This window comes from Haemaphysalis longicornis, unplaced genomic scaffold (genome assembly GCF_048455015.1).
Source record: "Haemaphysalis longicornis isolate Haplotype H1 unplaced genomic scaffold, Haemaphysalis longicornis Haplotype H1 scaffold_9, whole genome shotgun sequence".
NCBI classification, from domain to species: Eukaryota; Metazoa; Arthropoda; class Arachnida; order Ixodida; family Ixodidae; genus Haemaphysalis; species Haemaphysalis longicornis.
Genome location: NW_027526460.1, coordinates 24,331,292 through 24,352,676, shown reverse-complemented (window position 1 = coordinate 24,352,676; position 21,385 = coordinate 24,331,292). Strand labels below are relative to the sequence as shown.

The 21,385-nt window shown below is 47.5% G+C and overlaps 2 long non-coding RNA genes across 2 annotated transcripts in view; both read right to left on the bottom strand.

Moving 5' to 3' along the window:
- Positions 1–771: 771 nt before the first annotated feature.
- LOC144152628 (uncharacterized) lies at positions 772–2,755 on the bottom strand. Its single transcript, XR_013319199.1, has 3 exons — positions 2,562–2,755; positions 1,440–1,521; positions 772–970 (listed from the first exon to the last, which is right to left on the bottom strand). It is a non-coding gene; the product is annotated as an uncharacterized LOC144152628 (long non-coding RNA).
- A 1,915-nt stretch (positions 2,756–4,670) lies between these two features.
- The window catches only part of LOC144151662 (uncharacterized), a 31,202-nt gene continuing 14,487 nt past the window's right edge, over positions 4,671–21,385 (bottom strand). Inside the window, exons 2-3 of the long non-coding RNA XR_013318933.1 lie at positions 6,896–7,390; positions 4,671–4,879 (exon numbers count right to left, since the gene is read on the bottom strand). This is a non-coding gene — a long non-coding RNA (uncharacterized LOC144151662). The remainder of the gene's footprint in view (positions 4,880–6,895; positions 7,391–21,385) is intronic.

Genomic DNA, 21,385 nt, shown 5'->3' with positions numbered 1-21,385 from the left:
TTTTCTTCTCTAAATACTCCAGAAAGAAAAATATCAGTAAAATAATGGCTCCCCCATCCGAAAATATCGTTTTCTGTTAGCTATATGTCTACCCAACAATCAGTACGTTCTTAGACTATTTCAGTCCGCCTCCGTCTTTATCTATGGAAAAATGCAGCAAGTATGAAGCGAGCGACACGTTGAACGAGATCCCCAGAGCGCCACAGAACTAGCGCCCCGTCACGGCTAAGATGGAAGCGAAACGGCTCTTGAAGCCCAACAGGCAAGCTGACAGACACACGTCGTAGAAGTGGGTGCAGCGTTCGCGACTCGCGAGCAGTGACGTAAGGCGAGATGTCCGCCGGCACGCGCCACATAGCGGATCAGTGCCTGAACTAAGCGTCCCTACCCTTCCCATTGAAAAGCGCGCGACGCGTCAGGCAATGTTAATACAGGCGGCGTTGTTCAGAACAACGCGAAGCCACTATAGTCATACCGGCCAACCTCCCCGAATTTTAATCGTGCCGTCGTGTTCAGTTTATCTCGCGAAATGTTTCTGCATGCTCACCCAGAACAGGCAGAAACTTTGGGCTACGAGATAAACTGACATACATTTGCAAAAGAGAAAACAAAAACGTTTCCGCGCCTTCATGTGGAATCACTAGTACACGCAACAGAGCGAACTTCGCACTAAACCCAGGAAACGTGCTTTTACGATGCTGACGCCACCTGCGTCACATTTTTGGCTGTACTTAAACATCCTCACCCCCCCCCCCCCCTTGTACTGGCAGTTTCATTTTGAACAAGGATCCCACGTGGAAGCCGAAACATTTTTCATTTAAGTAAAGTGTTCTTATCGGTGGTTTCTTCCTCGGCTATCAGTAAAAAGGAATCGCCAACTTACATTTTTTCTTCGTCCAGATGTGTTGTTGGAGAGGATACATCTAGAACTTGCACCGATCTTCAAGTGGCATTCCCAGGAGGTCTGTACCTGTAATGACTCGAAGGGTTATTTGGGTTAAAATGTAATAGGCTTTAGCGCTGGGCAGTTGGTATACATTCATAATGAAAGAACACTTCAAACTTGACAAGACGAAAAAAAGAACACAGCACAAGCACTCACTAACAACTGGACATTTCTTACAGAGCTATTTTAGAAAAAGAGTTCTTGTTGGCTCTGCAAAACCGCGCATCTTATAGAATAGCTAGAGCTGCTGAAAAACTACAAAGCTCCATGCTGAGGAAATCGTTATGTGAATTCATAACGTTCATGTAGTAACGAACTGATAGAAAGAGTCACTAAACATGAGGCAAAACAAGATACGAAATATAACATCATAACACTTGAAGAAAGGCCTCGCATTTTTACAAGTGAATCATGCTTTTGTCTGTGCAGGCCTGGGTGCCATCTTTACAAAGAATATTTGAATGAATGTGTTTTAGTTATTGCATTTTCATACCGTTGTTTCCGCTGAAATCAGACTTCATTTCAACTTGTGTCATACGCAGGGGAGTCCTGGTTGTCAGCTCAAGGAACACTGCCTGCAAGAAAAAACAGTAGTGCTGATAAGTCATAGCATAGGTAGCCAGATGCAACCACACTTTTTGAACAGCCAGGATCCGATGGGGGTGCAGAACCCATTTTTACACCTGCACCTGTCTCTGTGTAATTCGTCACAATTTCTGTATCATCAAAAAACAACAATCAAGCAGCCTGCATGCTGGCTCATACATACCACCATTCTGTAAAGTCGCTTTACTGCACTACACCAGGATCACGCGAGACAATCATTTGCCCTGCAATACCACGCGAATAAATAAACGACTGATTTGTGCGAATGAGAATAATAAACCACTTAACATGGTGGAAATGGCCCGCTGTCTCAAAATGTCTAACACCAAATTTACCCACTCAAGGAAAAGAATGAAAAAAATGAGGAGTGTTGTACATACGAAAACGTTTTATTGTGCCGCAAGGCAAACTTTACAAAAAAGAGGCTTGTGCTGGACAAAAGTGAGTTTAGAAATTTCGGGCAGCATTAAGTGGTCTACTTTTCTGTAGCACACACCTTGTGTTTATCCGGATATATTACTACAAGACCAATAAACTAGACACCATTCCGAATATATGCAGCGAGAAAAATGAACATTTCCCGACGGCTGAAACAAAATGATAATACCCAGAGAATAGCGCGATAATATAAGACTTTAATGGGAAAAAATTCAATTATTCAAACAGAGCTACCTGACAATGACATGGGCCAATAACTCGTCAAGTGCGCCCGATGCAGCGAACAGCGTAAACAAAACGCTCAACACATGACGAAGGCGCGCAAACAGAGCAGTAAGCAGGTCACGGGCGCCGTTACCTGTGCTTTCCCGATCGTCCGCTCTAGTCTGACGCAACGAACGCAAGCCCGTGAGTTCATTCAATTGCCGTCGCGGACAACAGAAAACGTCCAGCGAAGCAACCAGTCAGGTAACGAAAATCCCTCTCGAATGCTGCAATTTCACATTGAAAAGTCCCCAGCGAAAAGATACATTCAATGAAAGCACGGAAACCGTTAAGGGAATATACTCACCGAGTTCGCTTTCACTGGCGCCGGGACATTGGTCCAACATGCGAACTTGATGCTGGTCGTAGAAGAACGGGCCGTGAAGCGCTGCCAGTCACAAATGGGCTCGCCGCAGCCTCCGCGACTCACGCCGACAAATGAGTCTTGTAACAGCAATCCTCGCTTCATCGTAGGGGTATCACAGCGGTTAAAAGGCTCGAGTGGCGAGAAAACGCGGCCACCGGGCCTGCCGGCGCCGCCATTTCTCTATATCCCGTCATGCAACGGAGAAATCAACGGCCGCCGGGAGAGAAGGTGCGACGAGCATCTCTTAGAGGTTACAAGGCGTTTTATAGGTTACAACGTAGAGGTTACATGTCAGATTTTGTTGATGTAACCTATAAATCATTATTGTAACCTATAAATCGCTTTTAACCTCACGCTTGTAACCCTTAGAACGGACTGGAATAAAGAAAACATCAAAATGAATCCATTGTAACCTTTATTTTATAGGTTACTTCCGTTTAGAAGTTACATTATGGGTTACCAGGATTAGAGTGTAATCAGAGTCACCGCGAAAGCACAGCGGCAAACAAATAATGTTCACTTACGGCCATATTTTCGCTTCAAACCAGAGGAGTCCTATTCGACGATAGAAATACATGTACTGAATTAAGTAAAGAAACAGTAATGTGATAACAGACCAAGTAAAAGAAATGAAAGAGAAAGGAACAAAAGTGAAAAAAAATGCTGAAAAGGTACTGAATCAGGCTTACGGCTTATGCGCGGGGCTCAATCTCTGACAAGACGACGAAATCTGCCGGCCACTGTATACCGCCATCTAACCTCCACACGTCATTGGCGCAGAGAAACGCCCTCTCACGGACAGACTCCGCCATTAAATGGCTCTAATAATGTTCACTAATGCGTGTGGAACTAAACACATGAGTAATTTGCCTGGTCAAGCTAAGGCTGAAAGCTTCAGAACTAGCGCTACTAGCCACGGGTGTACTAATGGGGACGAAATGCGTACGTCTCAACTCAGCCCGCATGCAGTCTTTGCCTCAACGGGCGCTTTCTAACCATTCCGACGGCGCCGAAAAGGGCAAGGAAGGCGCCAAGTGGCACGATTTGCGCCGCCGTTATCAGGAAAATCTTTTGCTGATAAGGGGGGTATTTTCAAGCATTCTTTAGCAAAACTTTTCACTCGAAGGTGTAACCATGGTGTAACATTAGGCTGCGCGAAAGGGTGTAAATTTTGACTCCCTTGAGGGTGTACGAGCTGACTCTCTTTTGCAGGGCTATACCTGCACCCTTTGAGGGAAAAGTTTCGCTAAAGAACGCTTGAAAAGACCCCCCTTATCAGCAAAAGATTTTCTTGATAACGGCGACGCAAATCGTGCCTCTTAGCGTCTTTCTTGCGCCTTTTGGTGCCTTCAGAATGGTTAGACAACGCCCGTTCAGGCCAAAGATTTTCGGGACGCTCAAAATATACGCCCCTTCACATCCACAAGCCTGCAAAGCTGTAATTAGCCACGCATTACCGAGTTTCGCGTAATTAATTAACGCAGACAGTAATTTAGAAATCCGCGGACCTTTCAGCAAACTTGCCGTGTTTTGACCATAGTGCAGAATACTTCGGCTCGAAGGGTGAGAACTTTCATGTTATCGGGCAAATCTTTTGCTGATAAAGGGGGTCTTTTCAAGCGTTCTTTAGTTAAACTTTTCACTGGAACTGTGGAAGTATAAGCCCCGCAGAAGGGTGTCAGTCCTTGCACCCGAGAGAGAGAGAGAGAGAGAGAGAGAGAGAGAGAGAGAGAGAAATATTTTTTGGAGAGGTTGGCCTAGGAAAGTCAGAATTGGCTCCCTTGCGGGCAGCGGAATGTTAGATCTTTTGAGGGAAACGTTCACATCACGTGTGTTAAGTTTTCTCTTCGACGTGAGTTTTCATGTGATCTTATTTATTCGTATTCAGATATCTTAGTGAGTGAGGGTTTGTTCTAAAATGTAGTTTCCCATCCAAATTCCCTTTTATATTCATATTTTTAATTTTTTCTTTTCAATTCTGTACATGCACACCACTGTGCTCAAGCTGGCGTAGCCAGCGAGCTCAGGAGCCTTGATAGAGGCAGGGAATATTTAGAAAACTCTTTTATTTTCGCAATTGAAGCAAGAAGTATGAGCGACATGGCGAGATGCTACGACGTCATGTTTTGGCGGCGTGAAGGATTGCAAGCTTGTACAGAACACGGGCAGGCTTGGACGCGCTTCGGGTTTGGAACTTCAAAGAGGTGTCCTGACTTGTCGAAGACGGCCAGCGTGCTGAAGCTAAGTGAATGCAACATCTGAAAAAAAAAGAACAAGAAGAAAAAGCCAAAGTTACACATATGCAGCAGTCAGGAACGGAAGCAGCTGCGGGCTGGCGACCCGGTTTATTACAGCTCCATAGTAGGGACGGGAGCAGGCCGATAAGCATCCTTAGGCACCACAGATTACATGAAATTAGTTTTATAGACTTTCAGTCATGCTTCTACGAGGTCGCGGCTTCGATTCCCGGCCGCGACGGCCGCTTTTCTGATGGAGGCGAAAAGCAAAAACACCCGTGTGTACGAGATATCGGCGCACGTTAGGCGCACGTTAAAAAAAATGGCAGCATCTCAACTCCGTGGACAATGGCGAGGGTGCGGAGTACGGGGACCATGACATCCAAGTTGCACCCCGAGTGAAATCCGATTTGCGCCCCGACCGTCATTCGATTTTAGTCACGTTACCTCCGCTTGCCGCGGTTTCGTATTCGGGGTAGCTCGTTGTCTTCGTAGACGTTAGCAGCAGCGTGACGCGTCTTACGTTCGTTCCCGTCCATGGCGGGAAGAGGGTATGGGATTTTTAGAACCCGCTTACATACGCGGTGCACCGCGGCGCCATCTCGTGTTTCCGCGTAGCGCCATTTAGAGTAGTTCGATGCAGTCACTGTGCATTACAACTTGATCACAACCTGACTACACCGGTGCTCTTGCGCGTTTTCTCGTATGGACACCAGGCCATTCTTCCCTCGAGGGAAACGAGGCGGCACAAGCCGGTGCCCGCGCTCTTACATTCCGGGCGTTTTCGTCGACGGAAGAGGACCTTTCCGAACCCTCCATCTATCCCCCGGTCTCTCCCCGATACACTGAAATCTTGTATCATTATCGCCAACTGCGGTTTCAATACCCTCCTCCTCACCCATCCCTCAGCACACAGGCGGCTCGCATTTGGCGTCGACAGCAGACCAACACATTCTACAACACCACGATACTCCACCACATATCTCCCTCCACTTACCCCTACAACTGCCCTTCTAGCTCCGTCCCAAACACTACCTACCACCTGGTGTGGGAATGCCCCCACGCGCCAACCCCCCCCCCCCTTCCCCATCCCCTGAGCAGTGGGAGCGCGAGCTGGCCAGCTCACGGTGCGAGGACCAAGAACGCCTCATCCCTCGCGCCCAAGCAGCTTCGCCAGCTCGCGGCTATCTGGACTGAGGAAGCCACCCACTTTTATGCTCAGTAAATGTTTTCCAATCCAATCCAATCTCGTTGCTAGATTATGTTAGTGCCTGTTTTCGAGTGTTTTGGAGTGCTCTTGTACTCTTTTAGATAGTTTCCGCACAGATTTTCGCTTAATGGTGGTGTGCGCACGGATTGACGCGGACGGACATTGGGAGGTCCTAAGGTACTCCGCACCCTTACAGGCGAGGTAGTAAGCCGTTTGGCTATCGGGTACTAACTCACGGTCGTAGCCCAATGGGTAAGACGACTGACACTACCTCTGTCTGGTCACCAAACACAGGCTCGAATCTTGCCGGTGCCTGTGTGATTTTTTGCGATTTTAAATGTTATGCGCACGGACGCGGACGGACATTGTGAGGTCCTACGGTGCTCCGCACCTAAAAAACGCGCCTCGTCGCCTGCGTTGCGTCGGCGCGTTAAGCGATACCATCAATAAAGCTTTACAGCGCGGGGTATACAGAGCAACACTTCGCTTTCCAGACAACCCCTCTACAATACGCTTACTCTCAACTGGCACCGTTAACACGATCCCCCAGCCCCTCGAAGACCAACGCTTTAGCCAACTTGCTTGTCTATCCACAACCCCCTAAGGTTCGTTCCCCCTGCATTAACTGAACATCACTGCTCCACTTCGACAAGGCCACTGAATTCTCATATGGACGACTTTTGAAATGCACGCTGGCTTTCTCTCATGCTACCTTTTACGGCCCTTACGAAAGAATTTCTTATGTCATTCGGTAAGTTGGCTTTCCGAATACGGGGTTGGTGAGCCTCGCTACGTTGGAACTAGAGCGCACCAAAGGAGCATCGTACCTGTGCGCCTCCTGGACAACGTCGAGAAGGCAGAGAAGGGGCCAGCTGGCAGGCGCCTCTGCAGCATCCCAGGAGGCTGTTGATGCGGCGACCAAGCGCCCAGCCTCGCGTGCAGGGCCTTCGCATCTCTCAGTCCAAGTCTGACGCCCACGATGGAGAGCCTGTGTGTGCATGGTAACCACAGAGAGGTGTTTTACGTAAGCTTTACCATTGCCACAACAGTGCCGCAAGCGGCTATGAACCAGCCCATCTGGTCCATTTCGCGTGCATCTCATAGGGAGTGAACCAGCTGCTGGCATGGGCAGGGGGCACTCACTCCAATGAGCCCTCTCCATTACAAGGCATGTACGGGCTACCAGCACTACCTTCTGGGCCAAGCAAGAAAAGCCCTCGCCTAGCGCGATCCAACACGTCCGCACACGGGGCTCCCCAGGCACAGAACCTTTGCCCGAAACAGGCAGCAGGCACGCCCAGCTCCAAGCCCTCCAGGCGGCCCTGCGACATGTACATATAGAGCGACTTCAGATGAACCACGGTGTACCCGATTGTGACCAGCCCACGTCCCCGGGACCATCGCCATACCTCGACTCCGAAGGTAACCCAAGAGAAAATGTAAATGGTCCCAGGTGGTGTATGATTAAATTCCAATTTGGGCCCAGCTGGTCCTTGCTGGTCCCAAGGGGTACCAGCTTTCAGCTGGGAATTTAACCATAAAACAGTGGTACCAACTACTATTTTCTCTTGGGAAGGTCCCAGTTCTGCAGCAAGAATGAGATTTTTTCATTTAGTTGTTCTTGTCCCAAATGCAAAAGAAAATGTTTGGCATATAAGCATTCTACGCCCGTACAGCAGCTTCCAGTGTAAGACCAATGGATCTCATTCTGCGCAGTCTGCATCGAATTTATGCACTTACGTTATAACATAATTTACGTTACTTTAGCCTCTCGTTTTCTTTTTAAGATAAGACCTGCACTACAAATATATGTGTAGCGCAGGTACTTTGTTAAAAAAAACGACAGGCTATGAATCATGCATACAAGAAGCGTTATACGCTAGCAATAATTTCAGCAAATACCAACCCTAAACACACAGATATAAGCACAAGAACAGCGCTTTTAATGGCGAAAATTACACGAACATGGCAGGATTACCCCTCACGCAAAGCGGAATAATTCAGCCATCGGTATTTGTCAAGCCATGCCAGTTGTAATTTCCGTTTCTGTTTTGAGTCTCTAACGCAGCCCATCTCGTAGCTTCTATCAAAGCTCTGAGCGAACATAAGAAGCTGGTCGACATTTCAGTACAGCCCAAATGTCGAGTCTGCTGTACTGAGCTCCCTCTTGGGGTTCTGAAATAGTTGCATTATTCTCTGTCAAGTATTCAATGCTTCGTGCATAAATGCCCTATAGCCTAGCTGAAGGCTCGTACTATACAGTAACTTTTCTGGGGCGGCCATCCCTTTAAGTGTAAGAACCACTCCTGGATAAGGCATAGCAAGCCACTGCTAAGTTCATTATTCAATGCCATATCAAACATTAAATTTAGCAAGAAAAAATATTAACACAAAGACGGCGGTGTGTGACCATGCTCTTGTGGTTAGGCTTGTCCTGTGCAAGTCGAACAAAATCTTGCCACATTTGGAATTCTGTCGTAAGATCTGAGGAAGGAATCATAATCAGGTTCTACCAGTTTGGTTCCAAACATTAATGAAATGACAAACTTTTTAGCGCACTCGTGCACTGCCACTGTTCAGCCGAATACAGACTGCCGGTTTAGTCTTTACAGTGTAAGAGCATGGACGGTTTTGGAATGTATATGGCGCATAAGAATTTTGTAGTTTTCGTTAGTGACACGGGAAATGGAAATTAAGTTGGGAAGCTCCTTAGTCCACCAAAAAACAGAGCATTGGACAGTCGTACAGACCCAGCATGACCTTTGGGCATGATGCGATGCTCGAAACAAGTCAGCATTTTGTTTGCCGGAGTGCACCAAGAAAACATGCGTAATGGCATGGTCACGCATACATAAATGCTACAGACTACCACGCTGCAGCATGAAACGGACAGTAATGACACAGTTAAAGTATTCCATTAAATAATAGAGGCCCTTATGTTCAAACTGAACCATGGCTACAGGATACAACATGATAGACACAGAAGAGGCTACAACATGATAGAGTGGCTTAAACTTGCAGAGTTGATAATTTCTCTGTCATTTTGGTTACTGAAGTAACGCTGACGATTGCTCAAAATTTCCTTCATGTGACATTTTAGAATGTATACGTAACCGTTGTGGATCCAGGCAGAATTACATCAGCGCGCGTGTGAGTGATGTGATGCACACACATTTGGGGGGGGGGGGGAAGAGCGGGGAGGGCAAAGGTGTGCTGGTGCTCTTGAGAGGGCCGGTGGTCTAGACCACCAGCAAGATTGGAGCGTCCGCCAATCTTGCTGGCGGACGCTCCAGCAAGATTGTGTTTTGTGTGTGAACACCTGCGTGTATCCGGCTCGGCGGAATATCATGCCGGGAATTGTGTGGGAGCGGCTCGTCTCAGTGACAATGTCCGCCTATTCATCGACCTCATACGGAAGAATTGGCGCGGCGATAGCTGGACACTGCCGGTTTCAAAGAAGAGCTCTTTCGGTGACTGGAAGCCGACATTCGGCAGCAGCATGAAGCTAGCCCCCGGTTGAAGCGAAGGCTTCTGCCTCGTCCGCCGCGGTGCCTTTGACGTTAGACCCAGCCACGGTACTTAACCTTGCCAGACACAGTGCCAAAAATTGCCTGCAACATGATCCGTTGCCTTTGCCAGAGCAGCCGCCATAAAAAGTGTTAGTAGCCCAAACATTGCCCTCAAGAAGTGCGCCTGTCGCATGACACCGTCGCATCCGACGCGGTGTTCGCGCGCCATCACCCCAATATTCCATCGTCCCGCTTCGCAGCCAGCCCACTCCCAGCCAGCACGCAGTTATAAAGGGTACATTGGCCGAACACAGAGCTGTTTTTGCTTGCCACAGCGACGATCTTGACCATATCACTGATATGAAGCTCCGTGTTTACCTGCTAGCGCGTTGCCCTACAGTCGGAGCTCATACCGGTACGATGCAAAAGGAAAGCAGTTCCTGAAATCTCAGGGGCCCTAGTGAACCATGGCTTTCAAAGGGGAATGTAATGAGGTACAATCAAAGCCATCATCCGTGCCTTGTTCATCGCAGCCATGCAACCTAAAGGCCAGGAGCTTCCATTCAAACAGTGCGGCTTCTGTGGCCCCCTCCGCTTCCTTCTGAGCCTCCCGGATGCCGTACGCTTGACGCAGGTTGGTGGCGAAACCAAGTTCTGTCAGGTCAGTTCTCACAAAGGAAGTCAAGCACATACAGAATTCCTTCAACACCCATAAAGAGTTCATACTGTCGGGGAACCACCTGCCAACTACTTTCAGCCCAGCCAACAGCAAGCCCAGCATGCCGAAAACTTTGTCCATGGACAGAAAAAGTGAAAAACGCTCGTGAGCCAACCACCTACAGGTTCCAAGCCCGTCAACAGCGCCAACCAGCAGCGACCTGTGCAGCAGCCAACGCCCAACTCGAGCCATCTATGGTACCATAAGAGACCAAGGACAACTTGCGCTGCACCTGGCTGACCACTTCGTGAGTGGCATCGATGTACTTCAGCAGGACAAAGCCCATGCCCGAAAGTTTGGCCGCAGCATCGACCATTCAGCATTTGGCTACAAAACGAGCAAGGACTTCCTGCGTAGCAATTGTGGCTTACTGTGTGCCACATGCAGCTCCATTTGAGAGGGTGTCGGCAACCTCCTGTCCAAGGAAAACTGGCACGCCTTTCACGAACCTCGAAGCCAAGGCTAAGGCCCTTACCACGCTTCAGTGTGCATGAAACTGCCAGTGCAAGGAAGCAGGACAGTGTAGACTCACCTCTGCAGTCAGTGCAGCCACAGCTTAAACGGTACAATGCGCTTATTGGCTGTCTAGCCACCTAGATGACTTGGTGCACGAGTGAAGCGTGCGGCAGTGTTTCCCCCGCGTGTATGAGTGTTGTGCCTGTTGTGGATAATGTGCCGATATTACTGTCCGCGAGACGTGGTCAACCAAAGTGGGGTGGGGTGCGAGCAGCCAGCCACATGTGCTGTGGTCATTGGGTGATCACTAGCGTCACATTCGGTGCCATTACGCCACGCAGCTCCAGGCCCATGCGAGGTCTGGGACACGCTTGCTTGTTTGTGCTTCATTTGTGCCTGCCTCCGGTGTGGTCAATCATGTTGTATAATGTTCAAATAAATGCTTTCATTTAAATAACTCCCATTCGCCTCGCCATGCCACCTGAATGCCCCAGCCTCCACTCCCAGCCCTCACAGTACTGCGTACGGTGCAATTCATGAATTGCGAGGAGGACCAGAGATAGCGCAAAAAAGTAATGTGGTTTTAGCAGCACAATTTACAACAATCAAGGCCTAAACCTGAAAAGAGCAGCACTGATTTCATTGAATCGGCAGATTTGAAGATCCACGGCGGGAAAAATGGATCACAAAGAAAGACTCTGGCTTGGATGTTTTTAAAAAAGCATAGTAGAGATAGAAAATGTAGGCGATTTCTTGCTGAAGTTAGATGTCGGGATTTTTTACTATAGAAGTGTAGAACATGTGTGTGCTTAAATTTGTTTTGAGATAAGGCGTGTTCAGACATATTTAAGCGTAAATGTCAAGGAGGGCATTTCTAGTAAATTTATCATGGGTGGTTTTCAAAGTGTCAAGACGCATAAAAAACAAATAGGCTCGGGTAACACTTCTTTACCATGTCTCCAGATAAACCTCTCTCAAGAGACGTTTTTAAAACATCTTGGTGTAGCATAAGCTTGTGTTGTTCTCAGCAAGACATCTTTTACACGTTTACAAATAAACTTCTCAAAACTGCTAGAGCTAAACGTTTGCAAGATTTCTTCACGTAGAGGTAGACGATTGTAGCTGTTTCAGGCTGTTTCAAGACGTCTTCAAGACAACTTGTGTTTCATGGGACGTGGCACGTTGTACGTGCCACAATTGTCGTGACGACGTCTGTTTTGCGTTGCTGTCTCCTTCAGTGCGTTAGAAAACAAAAGGTGCAGAACTACTGATGCTGGGTTCGGGCGCGGGAAGAACAAATCATTTTCCGCTTCGCGTCGCAGGCAGAACGTGGGCTGGTTTTCCGAGTACTCTCAATCCGTGTGATTGGTATATGGGCAACGAACGCTAAATTACGCCTGGGAGGTGAAAAGATACAATGACCAGAACCAAGGAAGTGAGTGTATTTTGTGAAATAAAATGTGAGCCACGGATGTCGTACTCTGACATCCATTTTTGCACGGCGGCGGAACACGACACTTCGACTGCGGCGCGAACTTCGACGGATCCCAGCGCTCAATAAATAAAGATGTTTTCTGTCTCTCCCGTCCGAATACTTTGCCTGCACGATCAGCCTGCTACGCATTTAGGGTTTCAGGCAGCGCTGCGCGCAACGCCCGGACGGGGACTCTTCGCCGAAACCCGAATACCCGGACGGCCCGGCAACCGAACGGAACGACGCACCATATATCGCGGGCAGGCGGGCGGCCGCATGAGGCGCAAAGAACTACCGCTTGCCTGTCACGTGAGGTGGGGCATCTCCCATTAGTTTTTCCTTTTTATTTCTTATGACTAGGCTTCACCATAGTCACGTTACGCTCCCTCCTAAACTTTTTTTTTTTCCACCATGATCAGCTCCATGCATGCATGCCGTTGGCGTCGAAAGCGCCACATTGGGCGCTGCGGCCTGAGGTGTCACCGATCTTCTAGTCCGCGCCACTCGCTGCCTGCACTTGCTCGGTTCGCTGGGTTCACCGTAATTCGCTTGTATCCATGCTTGTCTCCGCTCTGTCAAAGAAGCCGAGGATTCCGCACCGCTTCTTCGCACGAGCGAAACCGTCGCTGCTGTTGCCCTGCTACGGCGATACTGTAGTGCCATTGAGGGCAGCGGTCTTGTGCTTGTCGACTGTTTAGATACCGTGGTGCAAGCTGCCACCAGCAACGCGTTGCGCTCCAAGAAGCAGGCTACACTCACGCATTTCTTCCGCCCCAATAAATGACTGTTTTCTTTCGAGAAAGTATCGTATCAACCGTGAACTGCGGGGTGGTTAGACCGCAGCGTTAGCTCATGACTCCGTCGGCAGGATTGCTCTCATGTAAGTTTTTTTTTGCTTCACTTTCTATATCGAATTTTTGCTATATCGACCTATTTTACAATCCTCGCGCTGTTCGATATAAGCGGGCTTTACTGTATACATTGTAATCTAAAATAAACACCATCACAACGTCAAAACATAACTAACTATACGCATTCGAGGTTTTTCAACCGTTATCACAACTTCCTTTTGCTCACTTAACTTTCACCCAGCCTGAAGGCATTGAAGCTCGATTGATTGATTGTAGGGTTTAACGCGCCGACGCAACGCAGGCGACGAGACGCGCCGTAGTGGAGGGCTCCGGATTAATGTTAACCTCCTGGGGATCTTTAACGTGCGCCGAAATCTCGTACACATGGGCGTTTTTGCTTCTCGCCTCCATCAGAAAAGCGGCCGCCGCGGCCGGTAATCGAACCCGCGACCTCGTGCTCAGCAGCGCAACGCCTTAGCCACTGAGCCACCGTGGTGGGTCGAGGCATTGAAGCATTCAGACCTTTCAGAACGGGTCGCGGAACCGAGATAGTTTCCCGTACTCCCAATTTCACTTTTACCCCTGCAGCTACTTGATTTACTTCGCTGCTTCCGTAAACTGATTTTCCTTCCTGGATAGGCAGGGTTCTTGTTTACGCCAGAACGCAATTCTCACGCGCAAATAAGAACTGTTATGCGTGCTCCCCTCGTGTCCTAGCCGCCTGCGGCAACCTGGTCGCTTATTGAGCTGGCGTAAACACTGCTTCCACAAAAAAGAAGCTCATTAGAAGAGAAGATAGTGTCCTCGAACCAGAAATCGAGATTGCTCGATTTCTATGTAAATGAGCTGCGGAATTCGATCTTCATAGAATAGAACATCGGACGGCTATTTGCGAGGCATGTTCTTGTGCCTTGCTTCGGGGGCCGGGAAAATGTGCGCATGTTTTATGCCTACCCTTATGCGCTAATTAGGAGACACGAGCTCATTTAGCAGTGGCGGGCAACAATAACATAAGCAGCAAAGTGGAATAAAAAATGTAATTGATGCCTCTTTCATGGGAATCGGTAAAACACGAAAGTGAAATGTGCTTTCACAGGAACATTTATTGAGCATCCATATGAAGCTGCACATCGCTATTTATATTACGTCGGTATGGCACCGTTAGACGCATCAACGTTAGACACTAGATTGCACGCGCCGGAACATTTCGTAAATCCGACTGAAACCACAGCCACTTGAAAACCGTGCGAAGGAAACCGAACCGAAACCGAAAGCAGTAGGTGGCGGAGGGTGCCTCAATTCGCTCGCGTCCCACGTACGCGAAGACGCTGGCATCGAGGCGCCAACTGTCGACGCTCATTAGCGTCATGATGAACTACTTCGCTTCGCCTCTCCTAGACGGCAGCACCATCTCAATGCAAAAGATATAAGGCGCGTTCGTAAACCAACGTGCGCTTGAACTCATAGCACAGTTGGTAAAGCGGTGAGCACCTCCCGTTGGGGCGAGAGATTTCGTGGCTCGAATCCTGGTGGCGCCATGCCGATAGAGCTTTTTCTGTTGACGTCATTTCCGTGACGGATATGACGCCGGTGAGATCTTGCGTAGCCGGGCATAAAACACTTTCGTGTTAAAAACGCTTCCTGTGGTCGGAATCGAACCTACGACCCTCGTGATCTGAAACCTGCGTCCATCCGACTGAGCTATCATCACTCGCTGGGGGCACACCATTTCTTTTGATTTATAGCACGGGTTCAGCGGCAAGTCCGGAAATAAATGCAAGGTGCAACCGCCGGGTCTCCGACGAAGGGAAAAGGGCCGTCTGCTCTGCTGTTTCTCCATCCTTGCACTACTACAGCGAGCTGGGCCAATTTTGCCATGCGTCCTTATTTGCCTGGTCCAAGGATGCGCGGACCAAAGTTAAAGCTTATACTTGTCATATGATATCACACGAACTCGTTGTATGAAAGTATCACTCAGGGCAAGCGTTTTTAATTTATTAGTTAATTGTATTTGTCGTTTCCCCTCAGCTATGCTTGTGGAAATATCGTCTAATTAAGAGTATGTTTTTTAGGGGCGAAGCTCCTTAAGTCATGGGTCTGTCCATCCCTTGTGTCTCGTGGTACGTGACCGCCGCATGCTTTCGGAGATGTCGCAAAGTGGGCCGCGCTGCACGCGCAAGAACCGGCTGCAACCGGCAGCAAAAACTCGGCACCGGGAGCGCGAGCTTGTCCGTGTTCGCCAACGGAGGCGCGAGCGCACGTGCACTGCGAGGGGGAGATCACGCAAGAGATCACGCCACGAACGCAAGCAATCGTTCTCGGAGATCGAACGAGACGCAAGGACCTTTGCTCGTTTCCTCTCGTCTTGTTCGGGCACAAGTTCGCCCTAAATAAAAGTTCTTTCTTTACCGTTGTGTCCCATCCTACGTGACAAATTGTGGTGGAGGTGCGGGGTAGTCCTCGATGGCGCGGGGTCTTTCACCAGGTCTGGGCCTGGGAGCATTGACTCCGAAAATAAAAGTTGATTTGTACAATGTACGCACACAGTCTTACGTCTTTCTTAATGATGTAATGGGCGAACTTTCACGGGAGAGTTACGGTTACCGATGATCTCCCCCTCTCGAGCTTCGCCCCACTTATCATCATTCATTCCGTGGATATGGCGTGCTTTTTTTTTTTGTGTGTGTTAAATAGTATCAGCTGCGAATAGGTTAGACTGAGTTCTAGATAATATAGAAGTGAACAGCCATCAATTTCCGGACCTCTGAAACAAATAATTATCATTGTATACTTATTTTAAGTTTTGGAGCAAGCTAGTTCTTTATGCACATGTAGACAGCTGCACAAGTCTTCTTGTACCCTATCTTCTTCCCACTTCTCCAACCCTTGTCTCCCCACAAAAAAAGACGCAGTCTGACGCTGCACGAAAGAAATTGTCTTCTACATTCAGGGGCCACTTGGGAAAATGCCTTTCGTGTTAATCAGCTTTCCTGGCTTCTTACGGTTGAACACATCCAATATTAACTTTGCCATATCCCGTCAGTACATGAGTTCCCACGTGAAACGTACGACCGCTTCTTCACCTAAACTAGTATTTATTGAAAAAGAACTGACTTCCCTCGACTTTGTGCATTGCTGAAAAATAAATGAAAAAAAAAAAATTCTCTTCAAGCCTCTTCGAGTGACAGCTCTAATTGGTTCCCACAGAAATCACCTTTCTCTTCAATGGAAACGTTAAGGAAGGTCAATTACTTACGAAGACAAGCAAATTAATGAAAACGTAGGATCTCCAGATCGTCCTTCGTATTTCGGCAGCACAAGCAACCTAAGCTCTCATAGGCGCTGTTCTAGTATAAACAGCAAATTAACAGGTCTTTTATAAGGTACAGCCCTAACGCTACCCTAGTCCAACCATTAGGATAAAAAGAACAGCAGAAGCAACATATCAAACAAAGCACAAGTAATCGCCCAGCATCAGTGGTTATTTCTTGCTGCGTTAATGTTCGCCTTGTTTAAAGACTCCATCGTCGTACTTATTTGAGCAAGGCTCCAAGCGCTCGTTTGTTTACAAGTATTGCTCTTCATCCCTACTTCCGTTATGCCTCAGCCAACTTTTCCCTGCTCATTTCGGCGAATCAATTTAATTTAGCACGTCTGGAAAAGAACACTTTTTCTTATTTTCCTGCGTCCTCACTGAGACGCAGAATAGAGCGGAGACTTAGAATGCAGATTGCTTTTATTAAACTCGCCTTGCCTATGCTTCCTCCTTTCTTTTTCTTTTTTTTTAAACTCCTAATTATTCTTCGGTAGCGATTAGGCATGACAATGTTTCCAAGAAACGCTAGCTTTCGAAAGTTGTCGGGTCTTGCCTTTTTGGAAAGAAAATGAGGAGGCAGGATGCAGTATTGTAATAACAAAAACGGCGGCATTAGTTCAAGGCTGACTAACGCACTAGCATAAAGCTGTAAACTTTGGAAAAACGAATCCTAATTCCTTTCGCACCCTACGCATTTGGGCAGGAAAGAACTTCAGCATGGTAAGAAAAAAAATAATTAATCTGTCTTTTTTTTTTTTTTTTTTCATGTGGAGGCAAGCAGAGTGCACTGGTGGGCGATGTGAACTGTACTCAAAATATACTCGCAGATTTGAGGCCTGTTTTATGACAGCGATTATGTACACCGGATAAACGAAATCCGCCCATGCGTTCCTCTCCAATCCCGCTCTGATAAAGCTATTTTCGTTCATGCGGCGTGCCTATGGGCTACACAGTCTCGTAGCTGGCAAGCAGTTACTGTCGTCTGAATCAACCTCCCAGATCTCACTGGAAGTTGCTCCAGCCCAGAGTTTTTACAACTTCATACAGCTCTATAATTAGTTCGCTCATCGGATACCGTCAGGAAAGCTTGGCCGTTCTAGTGACATCTGGCGCGTTTCTTTTTTGAACTACTCGGTTAGTAGGGGGCGTTGCACAGTATCCTAATTGATGCCGTTCTGATTCGAAATGCTCCGAAGTTTGCGTCGTTGAAGGGAGAATGCTGCGGAGTAAATGAAATAAGTGGGCGGCGTATCTAACCCCGTCGCAAGTCACACCTTGGGGTGAAGGGACCCTGAGCGACAAGACTCGAATATGCGCCAATGACGTTCGCAGCGTAGACAGGAGGGTGGCAGCAACTTGTGACAGTACTTTTGATACTAAATGCTAATGCAGTGATAGCCTAATATGCAAGGAATGTCAACGGAGCAGTGCCTTTTGGGTCGTACTATCTCATGATTGAAAACTTGGTACGCACATACACGCACACGCACCAACGCACGTGTAGAATAGGGAAACAATCAGGACAGCTCTAACGTGTGCACTCCTAATTCTACACCGTGACGAACGCACTCGGCCCGATGGCACTTTCCAGCAGAGTGGCGGGGACAACGCCCATTGTGCATACTCCAATAATAACCAGTTTGAGTGACCAAGTCTGCAAATTCGCCGAATGACAAACCCCAAGAAATGACTTCCCTAAAAAAAAGCGCATGTGCGCAGGGGCAAAACGCAAGGCGTGAATTGCGTTTTGCATTGTGCAATGTCTCTGCGGAAATGCTTTTTTTAAATAATTTGAATTCACAGCCACGTGATTCGTCGAATTTACACACGGGCAAGTTCTATTGTTCATTCTTTATTATTTATCACTGATTTTTGTGTTCTCTTTATCGTTCAGAGTTTGCTTTTTGTACCTATGAGTGTAATGGGCATTATGTGTCCACTTCTTGTATGAGCCTGACCAAGTCTTACAGTATAGATAAATAAATAAATAAAATAAATAAAATTCTGGCGCAACCTGGTGAATGCGCCCTACGGGCACTTCTTAAGTGTACGTAGTGTACACGAATATCCATCGACGGCGCTTCTATATATGCAGTTGGAATCGCTCCCCATATGCTAATGCTGAGCCATTGTGCGTCTGGACGACATTCAACGATGATGGATGGCTTCCGGTCTTTACTTTGTTTGAGTAGGCTTTGCTTTGCAGTGTACTTAAATCGACAAATCGGCTTCTTAACCATGCGCACCGCCCTTACAGAAAAGCACGCTTTACGCGAAGTGTGCATAAGTAATTGTATGACGGATTGACATCAATAACGACGGTTACGGGCCAATCCCAGCATGGCTTAAAATAGAACTAAAAATGTCAATACACGGGAAACAAAAAATGTATTTGGTCGTGCATGAAAGGAACGAGGAAGTAGCCAGGGCAAAGCGAATCTTGCTTATAAAAGAACACTTGACCATGGCAGCACTGATCAATGGCGGGGAAGCGAAAAGGTTGAGTGCAAGGTCTATAGTGTCCCGAATCCAAGGAAAGATGTGTAAAGCTTGAGTATGCCACGGATAGACGCCTCACGGTGTTCTAGTATTCGGAAGGGCGGCTGGGATCAATCAGAGCGGGCCACTCGAGTGGGCACACGACACCAGGAGCAATTAGGAAGGGGCACCACTAGTCTCTCCCTGGCGTCTGTCACCGCGTGTTTTTGTCAGCCACCGGTATGGAAGGATGAATGGGCGTTGCTCGCGGCCGTGTTCTATCAGCCTGTATTCACGTTACCTATTGAGCTCTCCGGGGAAATGGACGGGACGGGAATTTTCCCACTGCCCTACTGCAGCCACGTAGCGCCGCCTACATAAATGGTACTGTGTTCAACGCCAAGTTGAATGCGGACCTAAGGTTTTCCTACTTTATAGTTCCGAAGTATCCGTCGGTGAATATTTCGACGTTTCTTGGGTCTTTTCTGTGGGTGTGTGGCAACGCGATGAGTATTGGGTCAATCGTGGATATTCACCACAAGGACCCAGTAGTTAACGCATACCGGATGTCAACAAATTCTGCATTGTATCCCGTATACGTTATATAAATGAAGTACCTTTCTCATTTGACACTCATGTCAACATTACCCTGATGAGTTCGAAGAATCTTAGTTGCGAAGCACGTTTGTTCCAATGCACAGGAAGGGAAGGTACATAGCGAATGTAATGATTTGATTGATTGATTGATTGATTGATTGATTGATTGATTGATTGATTGATTGATTGATTGATTGATTGATTGATTGATTGATTGATTGATTGATTTATTGATTGATTGATTGATTGATTGATTGATTGATTGATTGATTGATTGATTGATTGATTGATTGATTGATTGATTGATTGATTGATTGATTGATTGATTGATTGATTGATTGATTGATTGATTGATTGATTGATTGATTGATTGATTGATTGATTGATTGATTGATTGATTGATTGATTGCGGGGTTTAGCTGCTGAAGCTACACCCGGGCTGTGAGGCGAGTCGTAGTGGAGTGCTCCAGATTAATTTTGACCGCTTGGGGATTTTTAACAAGCGCCTAGATCAAGACACACGGGCGTTTTCGCTGTTCGCATCTATCAGGAAAGAACCAGGGACCTTGGGAATGTAATGCTTTCAGCCTAAGCGGTTATTGTCCTCGATCGTGGGTCACAACTACAGCAATACTTTCTCTTACATTTTTATATGTGTTCAGCTTTTAGGGCGGAGGCTGCATTTTTTGGGGTAAAAAAAACATTTCTTCGGATGTGCCGCCTAGCTTATGTTCGCAAGAGAAATACGCTCCCCCAATCCTCTCCTCATCCTCTGATCAATGGGAGGACGTACTGACAAGTTCCGACCACGCCGACCAGGCACTTGTCATCCCATGCCAAAACTCCAATCAAGGTCTAATGGTACCAGAATGGGTCCCCCTCTGCCACTGAGAACAAGGAGAGGTTGCACCATATTCTGGCTCACAATAAACGCCAGATTTAGGTTTAAACACCCAAGATTGGATTAAATGGCGTATTCATGGGAGGTTGTGGCCATTACTACACCAGGGTGGCCATCCTGCTCTGGTGAGGGAGTGCGTATACCGGCAATGGTAACCGGGATCAGGCTGCACCCCAAGCCTCATTCTGCAATTCCATCCACGCGCGGATTTTTTTTAATACGGTGGAAATTGTCAGGCACCCGGATTTGAACCACAGCCCTTCAGCACGGGAGGCGGATGCTCTACCTCTACGCCACTGGAGTATGCAGTAGAAGTCGAAGGCACGATGGCTAGACAGGATACTGGTAAACTTTCCCAGGAGACCAAAGGCCTAATTAGGAAACCTCAAACCATGACAATCTAAACCCCAGCTGCCAGAATAGAACTAGCGGAGCTTTCGAAGTTAATCAATAATTGTGACATACGGAAGTATATTATGGAGAGGGTAAATATGCTGTAAAGAACGGAGGCAGCCTGAAAGCAGTGAAGAGGCGTCTAGGCGTGGGGAAAAATCTTATGTATGCACTTAAAGACAAGCAAGGCAATGTCGTCACAAATAGGGATAAAATAGTCATAGTAGCCGAGGAGTACAGTACAGATCTGTACAGTAGCCAGGACATCCAGGATAATGCCGAACGAGAAAGTAGTTCAGAAGAGATAGACATCCCACCAGTAACGACAGAAGAAGTAAGGAAGGCTTTGAAAGAAATTAAACGGGGCAAAGCACCTGGTGAAGATTAGATAACAGCAGATCTATTGAAGGATGGCGGAGAAATTGCACTAGTAAAACTGGCAAACACCTGTACACGCAATGCCTAATGACCGCGAGTGTACCTGAATCTTGGAAGAACGCGGACATCATCCTAATCCATAAGAAAGGCGACATGAAGGACTTGAAAAATTACAGGCCGATCAGCTTACTCTCAGCCGTCTACAAGGTACTTACCAAGGTAATCGCTAACAGAATTTCTGCCACC